We start from the raw sequence: 9,051 nt of genomic DNA, 5'->3' as shown, positions 1-9,051 counted from the left end.
AGAGAGAAAGACAGAAAGATGGAAAAACAGGAAGAATGGGAGACAGAGAGGAACAGAGGGACCAGGGGAAGACAAAAAGACTAACATATATAGAAAGATAGAGATACAGACTTCCTGGTAAAATAAAAGTAAAATAAAAAATAAAATAAAACAAAGAGACAGGAAAACAGAGAGGCAGAGACAGAATAGTTGAGGTAGAGAAAGAGAGGTAGAGACAGAAAGTTTGAGGTAGAGACAGAGGAAGAAAATAAATTGAATGAAAAAGCTGCACACTCTAAACTCAAATGCATATAAAAAATATATATAAGACCAACATTTTGACAGACACGCTGTCTTCATCAGAGACAGAGGAAGAAACAGAGTGGTTGAGGTAGAGAAAGAATGGGTAGAGACAGAAAGTTAGAAGTAGAGATGAGAGAGAGAAAGAAGCAGAAAAGAAGAGAGTAAGAGTTAGAGACAGAGAGGCAGAGGCAGAAAGACAGCAGTAGAGAGGTAAAGAGGCAGAGGCAGAAAGACAGCAGTAGAGAGGTAAAGAGGCAGAGGCAGAAAGACAGCAGTAGAGAGGTAAAAAATGGAAGGAGGATGGTGAAGGACATTTGCATTAACAATGTATACATGTTTTTCCATTACAACCAACTTTGAATTACATTGAATTGTCAGTGAGAGTGAGAAGGACAGCGAAATAGAGAAATGAGGAGGGGAGAACAAGAGTTTCTGTTGTGTGTTTCTGAGTAGTATTCATTAACCTGCAGGTGAACTGAAATAAAAGCAGCTCATTATGAACATGAGAGACAAGAAACTACTGTTGATTATCAAGGACAGATTATCACACTCACACACATGCATGTATGCACACACACACACACACACACACACAGTCAAGATTTAAGCGTTTCTCTGGCATTATGATGACTGTGAGGAAATTGGAAAATATGAACTAAATGCTGAAGTGGCCGTTTAAAGGTTTTAGATGTACACAAAGAGGGAGGGGGAGATAGAGAGGGAGAGAGGGAGAGAGAGAGAGAGAGAGAGAGAGAGGATGGAGGGGTGCTCAGGCAATTAAGTGATTAATAATGAGAGCCAAAGAGTGTGTGCGTCTGTGTTTGTGTCTGTGAGTGTATGAGAGTGAGTGAGTGAGAGAGTGAGTGAGTGAGACATACAATTGCCGTTCAGTGCAGTTTGTCCACTAACAGAGGGGACATGAGAGAAAGAGAGAAGGAGGGATGGCGTAGGGGAAGACAAAAAAAGAGAGCATTGGAAGGACAGAAAGGAGGAGAGGGAGGAGAAGGAGGAGAGGGAGGAGAGGGAGGAGAGGGAGGAATGGTGGAGGAGGGGAGGAATGATGGAGGAGGGGAGGAATGGTGGAGGAGGGGAGGAATGGTGGAGGAGGACCGGAGAGTGTGACAGAGCAGTTTGAAGTAGCAGGCGACTAAAGGCTTCTGTGAAAGGCTTTCAGATCCTTAAGCTATTTTCTCCTGCATCTACTCTGGAGTTCAACCTTGATGTACTTCCCCTTTTATGACTTAGCACAGAGGGTCCACTCACTGTAGATCCTACACACACACACACACACACACACACACACACATCCTCATGATGGAATCTCTACAGGAAGCAACTTTTGTGACAGAAAGATCAGGGAAGAGTAGAAGGGGGCGGAGGAATATACCGAAACACCTCAGCACACCAAAGAAATTGAGAAATGTACAGTACGTTCTTCGGGAGAGAGCGATAGAGGGAGAGAGAGAGAGAGAGAGAGGGAGAGGTAGAGGTAGAGGGGGGGAGAGAGGGAGAGGAGGGGGGGGAATTGAGATTGACTTGAGGGACAGACAGGTGTGGAAGAGAATTAGTCCAAATTAATAGAATCAACAAAAACATTTTGTAAATGTGATTTCTATCTAACCCTAAACAGACAGTACATAGTTTCTGAATACTTGACCATCGTGACTCACCCAGAATTGAGAATAACTTTGACCAAGTACAGGCTCTGGTACACCTGGCTCAGGATGGCAGACAGACTTAGTAGCACTTCCCACGTGGAATAAATCGTACATATATGTAGGGGATTTCTCAACATATATTTACATATTGGCCTGAATATGTTTGTGAAATATATAACTTGCGCTTCTCACAATATCATAATACAATGCATGTCATATATTTTAACATTGAATATTGTGTTAAAATAAGGAAATCTATGAATTTGCAGTACATTAAGCATTTCTCATCAAAACATCATGGAATTAACCTTCAAGAATTTTTTTTCCAGAGAAAAAGAGACTAATTATGAAAACAATATGCATATATTTTAACACTGTATCATGGATGCTATTCCTCTCTGTAAAAGTACTTCAAAGAAACGTCTAGATAACATAACAAACACATGACAGGAAACAATACAAATACGGGAATATATCAGTTAGATGTAAATGCTAAATGCATATTACCAACTATAATTTTGTCAATTATGTAAATATATTTACATGTATTTAAGACATTTAAACTTATTTCAAAACGGCCAAAATCGAATATGTAAATATATGTATGACATATATGGCCATACATTATAATTCATATAATACATATATTGGTATATGTTAAAAAAATATATATGAGCACATATTAAAAATATATGAATGGAATGTTACGTCAATATATAACAGTTCTGTGTGGATTACAAACCTCTTGCCAAATATTTGACAAAATGTCTCTCAGATCATATAAAACAGCATGTCATATTTTACATTTGATATGACATCACATTATAATAACAGTAATTATTGAAATGGAAGGAATGGATGGAATAAAACTGCAGCCATCAATCACGGGAAACTAGAGTGATACACATGAGGACGGTGCAGACCATCTACAATCTGGTGCACACTACCTCCGTCTCCAGGAATCCATTCCTGCAAGTTCATACAACAAAATAATCTAGCGTCTGGAGTCTTCTGAGGAAAAGTCCCGGAAAATGTAACGTAACGTAAACAAGCACAGAAGCAGACAGAGGGAGCAGAGGAAGAGACAGCCTAGTCTAGCTGACAGTTGATGTCCCCAAGCCTGAATTATTTATCGAAGAATGGAGTGGTGAAGGAGAGGAGGAAGGAGGAGGAGAAGGAGGAGTTGAAGGCCAGGGCCAGTTGTTGGGGGGGTGGGGGTGGAAGGGAGGACAAGCATTCCTCTATAATTCAAACCAACAGTAGAGGAAACATTGTTTTGGGAAGGAGAAGTTGAGGAGGAGCACAAGGAGTAGAGTCGACGTAATGATGAGCAAGAGGGAGAGGAGTGGAGAGAATTAGGAGAACTGAAAAAATGTGCCTTTTAGCTCCAAGTATCAAACAGTAATTTCAGTTCTATTAAAATCTGGAGAATCAGGAAAGTCCCCTGGGAGTTATAGACCTATAAGCTTAATTAATTGTGTCAGTAAAATAACAGTAAAACTCAAAGAATAGAATAGCAAAAGCTTTAACAGACATCATAAACATGGATCAAACTGGGTTTATAAAAATAGACATTTACAAACAATTACAAGAACATGTTTTAGTTTAATACAATACGCTATAAAGAACTTGATGTAGACATATCGGTACTGACTGTGGATGCCGACAAGTCCTTCGATGGCCTTTCCTTTCAAAAACTTTAGATGCCTTTGACTTCCCAGTGGAAATAATACATTTTTCAAGAATATTATTAAACATTCAAAAGCAAAAATACATTCAACAAATAAATTATCTGGTAAGTTTTCATTAAAAAGAGGTACAAGACAGGAACATCCTCTCTCTCGTTTGCATTAGCAATTGAACCGCTCGCAGAAACAATCAGACTGGACCCATGGAGTCTGGTACTTGTCAATATATGTAAAAATAAATACAAATTGATGTCTGTAAGCACAACGTTAATCTTTCAGTCTTGTAATGGTAAAACATCCCCAGACCTAGACTGTGGTCTTCCTTGAGCATCCCTTGGACCTCTGAGGTAGTTAGCTAGCTGACTCAGTTTTCCTGTGCTCCGTGAGGTAGTTAGCTAGCTGACTCAGTTTTCCTGTGCTCCGTGAGGTAGTTAGCTAGCTGACTCAGTTTTCCTGTGCTCCGTGAGGTAGTTAGCTAGCTGACTAAGTTTTCCCGTGCCCTCTGAAGTAGCAAGCTGACTGAGTTTCACATGGCCCTATGAGGTAGTTAGCTTGATGACTGAAACACTGTCAGGCTGAGAGAGACTGAGGTGCTAGTACTAAAAGCTTGATCAAATATCGATCTGACAGCGCAATATGCAGATGTCCAGAGACCAGAACAGCTAGCCGCCATGCGTCACTCAATGATTTCCTGCTTTCATGTAGAAGTTAAATTGTGGTGAAATGAGGTATTTTCTACCATATTTACTTTCAACAAATTGCCAGGAGCTTCATGATTTAGGTTTCTGGGGGTGTATTATCCCTTTAGCTCTGGGGCAAAACAACTTGTCATTCCAAGACAAGACTCAATGCTATGCTGAATGAGTTACTGGTTACCCTGGCGCTGATCGAGTGCGACTGTATTGCCCAGTTAACGCGACCCCCCAGGCCCTCCACCTCTCTCCACAACCCCCCAGGCCCTCCACCTCTCTCCCCAGGCCCTCCACCTCTCTCCACAACCCCCCAGGCCCTCCACCTCTCTCCCCAGGCCCTCCACCTCTCTCCACAACCCCCCCAGGCCCGCCACCTCTCTCCACAACCCCCCCAGGCCCGCCACCTCTCTCCACAACCCCCCAGGCCCTCCACCTCTCTCCACAACCCCCCCAGGCCCTCCACCTCTCTCCACAACCCTCCCAACCCGAGCACATCTCTCCACCCCCTCATGTTGCTCTGTTTAAATAATCAAGCGTGTCTCCTGTAGAGATCACATTAGGACCCCGCTCCGCGCTTCTCTGACAGAAGTAATCTATTCTAACAGCGGTTCGACTGAGAAGTTTGTCGTCAATAGTTAAAGGGGAACATGAAACTTTAATGGCTCCTGGGATTGAGGCCTCCCATGCTCTTTCATATCTCTGGACCGGGTCAATTTGGAGTCTGTGTGCACATATATGTGTGTGTGTGCATGCTTATATATTTGTGTGTGTGTGTGTGTGTAGTTGCATGTGCGTGTATGTGTGTATGTAAATGTGTATTTGCATTCCTTGTTTATGATTTTCTTTTGAGTCTTTAACAGCCTTTCCAATACCCAGACGCCGCTCACTTCAGATCGATCTATCTACGGACATCAGTGTGAGACAGTTGACAGGGCTGAGTGTTCTATGGATTAACCCGTCACACACACTCACCTTAATCCCTAACATAGCCCTAACTCTAACACTCACCTTAATCCCTAACCGAGCCCTAACTCTAACACTCACCCTAATCCCTAACCTAGCCCTAACTCTAACACTCACCTTAATCCCTAACCTAGCCCTAACTCTAACACTCACCTTAATCCCTAACCTAGCCCTAACTCTAACACTCACCCTAATCCCTAACCTAGCCCTAACTCTAACACTCACCTTAATCCCTAACCGAGCCCTAACTCTAACACTCACCCTAATCCCTAACCTAGCCCTAACTCTAACACTCACCCTAATCCATAACCTAGCCCTAACTCTAACACTGACCTTAATCCATAACCTAGCCCTAACTCTAACACTCACCTTAATCCCTAACATAGCCTTAACTCTAACACTCACCTTAATCCCTAACCGAGCCCTAACTCTAACACTCACCCTAATCCCTAACCTAGCCCTAACTCTAACACTCACCTTAATCCCTAACCTAGCCCTAACTCTAACACTCAACCTAATCCATAACCTAGCCCTAACTCTAACACTCAACCTAATCCATAACCTAGCCCTAACTCTAATACTGACCTTAATCCATAACCTAGCCCTAACTCTAACACTCAACCTAATCCATAACCTAGCCCTAACTCTAACACTCAACCTAATCCATAACCTAGCCCTAACTCTAACACTCACCCTAATCCCTAACCTAGCCCTAACTCTAACACTCACCCTAATCCATAACCTAGCCCTAACTCTAACACTCACCTTAATCCCTAACCTAGCCCTAACTCTAACACTCACCCTAATCCCTAACCTAGCCCTAACTCTAACACTCACCTTAATGCCTAACCTAGCCCTAACTTTAACCCTAACCACAATAATAAAAAATGTATGAAAACTTACTTAACCATCAGGGTTGCAGATTAGCTTTCCTTCCCATGGGCGGCAGACTTCTAAATTCCATTTTTGTTCTCTTCATTTTGCTTGCTAACTTCCACATCTCAGATTTTTATCTAATGAGCCAGCAAGATCTGACGGTTGGCCCCGCTTATAGCCTGGTCTCTGGTACTGTGTGACCCATCAGGTCTTAACAGCCTGGTCTCTGGTACTGTGTGACCCATCAGGTCTTAACAGATTGGTGTCTGGTACTGTGTGACCCATCAGGTCTTAACAGCCTGGTCTCTGGTACTGTGTGACCCATCAGGCCTTAACAGCCTGGTCTCTGGTACTGTGTGACCCATCAATCGGGTTGAGCATGTCCAGTTACACTGCAGACATGAGGGAGTCATCTCAGTGTGTTTGCGAGTGGGAGGGGTGTTTGATTGGGTGAATGTGAATGTGTGTCATTACTGTGGCTATACAGGGCCATCTGAAACTATTTTGGACACCTTCACCTACTGAATATTTTGTTTTGTTACTGATTCAATAAATGATTGACTACATTTGTTTAATTATCAGTCTACTCACAATATCCCATAATAAAAAGTGAAAAACTTTTTTTTAGATTATCTTACCCAATTTATTGAAAATAATTGAAGGTGAATTAGCTTGTGTTTATTTACACACAAAGAGCCAAATGCAGTCAGTCATTTAGTCAGGTTGTCCAGCCGTTAATGTAGACGGATCTGTCAAGCTGATAACATCATTTAACGTCAGTTTATTGGAGTTTTTGTTTGTCGGAAGAATTGAATGTCACCGAGAGAGTGAGTGATGAAGAGAAAGACATGAGAAAGCAAGAAAGATACACCAATCAGCCATGACATTATGACCACTGACAGGTGAAGTGAATAACACTGATAATCTCGTTACCATGACACCTGTCAGTGGGTGGGATATATTAGGCAGCAAGTGAACATTCTGTCCTCATAGTTGAGGTGTTCGAAGCAGGAAACATTTATAAGTGGAAGGATCTGAACAACCTTGACAAGGGGCCAAATTGTGATGGCTAGACAACTGGGTCAGAGCTTCTCCAAAACTGCAGCCCTTGTGGGGTGTTCCTGGTCTGCAGTGGTCAGTACCTATCAAAAGTGGTCTGAGGAAGTAAAAGTGGTGAACCAGCGACAGGTTCATGGGGGGACAAGGCTCGTTGATGCACTTGGGGAGGAAAGGCTGGCCTGTGTGGTCCGATCCAACAGATGAACTACTGCAGCTCAAAAAGTTAATGCTGGTACTGATAGAAAGGTGTCAGAACAAACAGTGCATCGCAGTTTGTTGCATATGGGGCTGCCATTCATGTGGATGTTACTTTGACATGTACCACCTACCTGAGCATTGTTGCAGACCATGTGCACACTTTCATGGCAACGGTATTCCCTGATGGCATTGGCCTCTGCCACAAAGCAAAAATTGTTCAGGAATGACTTGAGGAACACAACAACGAGTTCAAGGTGTTGCCAGATACCACAGCACACCTTCAGAGGTCTAGTGGAGTCCATGCCTCAAAAAGGGGACCTACACGCAGGTGGTCATAATGTTATGGCTGATCCGTGTACATACTGTGTGAGAGAGGGAGATCTGTATATACATGAATGTGTGTGTGTGTGTGTGCGTGCCATTTCTATGCAGACAAGATGGTGACTGTTCTACAGTCATCACCATGCTGTCCCATCTCCCCATGATGGGGCTCCCCCCCCCAGCAAGAAATGTCTTGAAACCACAAACACACGGGACAGTTGACACACTCACCCACACGTTGTATTATTACGCCCTCAATCACTGGTGTGTGTGTGTGAGTGTGTCTGTGATTCGCAGAGGTGTTGAGTCCTGTGTGCGTGGCCGGAACAAATATGTGAACTGCCTGTCTGCGCCCAGGCTGGCCAATCCTGTTATGAGCGGTTAAAACTTAAAAAGCTTGACGACAAAAGCGGGCTCTATGTGGAGACGGAAAGAGCGGACTACATCCAAAATGAACACCTCCCCCATGCCTTGCCCTCCAAACATTACTGCTGGTCTTGCCCTCACCACATTACCGCTGGCCTTACCCTCAAAACATTACCACTGGCCTTGCCCTCACCACATTACTGCTGGCCTTACCCTCAAAACATTACCACTGGCCTTGCCCTCACAACATTATCTGTCTCATATTTTCCACCGGGCTGGAAAACACACAGTTATCGATGTCAAACCTCCTCTGTCAGACCAAGTTGACTCAACAATAATTTCTAGTCCTTACACGAGAGGTAACCATCAACACACACTAACATGGCTTGCAGTAGAGCTGGTCTTGCCTCTGTGTCCTTTACCAAATTAATAAAACCAGATTTTTCCCTCTTGCAGCCCATATTTATTCAGAATTAATAACATGTCTTTTGGTGTGAAGATGCCAGGTGATATGCCTATGGGGGTGGGGGGGGGGCAGGAAACCCATGTCTAAAAGGGCCCTACCTGTTTGCATTCCTACAGAAATGGAACACTGTGGATAGCTTCATGAAAGGGGTGAAACCTCTAGAATTCAGAAGCCGCTATGCAAAAATACTCAGCCACCAACTCCAACCTCCACAAAAGACAGGAAGCCGAACATTTACTGATGTTATGTAATGTCCTGTCCAAGATAATGTCTTTTTATGCTATTTTTCTTGCATGAGGTCTGGTGTTGTGTGGGCAGTACAGGGCTGGTGAGTAGGTCTGGTGTTTTGTCAGAGCGGTACAGGGCTGGTGAGTAGGTCTGGTGTTTTGTCAGAGTGGTACAGGGCTGGTGAGTAGGTCTGGTGTTTTGTCAGAGTGGTACAGGGCTGGTGAGTAGGTCTGGTGTTTTGTCAGAGTGGTACA

Source organism: Esox lucius, chromosome 1 (assembly GCF_011004845.1).
Source record: "Esox lucius isolate fEsoLuc1 chromosome 1, fEsoLuc1.pri, whole genome shotgun sequence".
NCBI classification, from domain to species: Eukaryota; Metazoa; Chordata; class Actinopteri; order Esociformes; family Esocidae; genus Esox; species Esox lucius.
The sequence above is the reverse complement of the archived record's forward strand: the minus strand, read 5'-3'. Positions refer to the sequence as shown.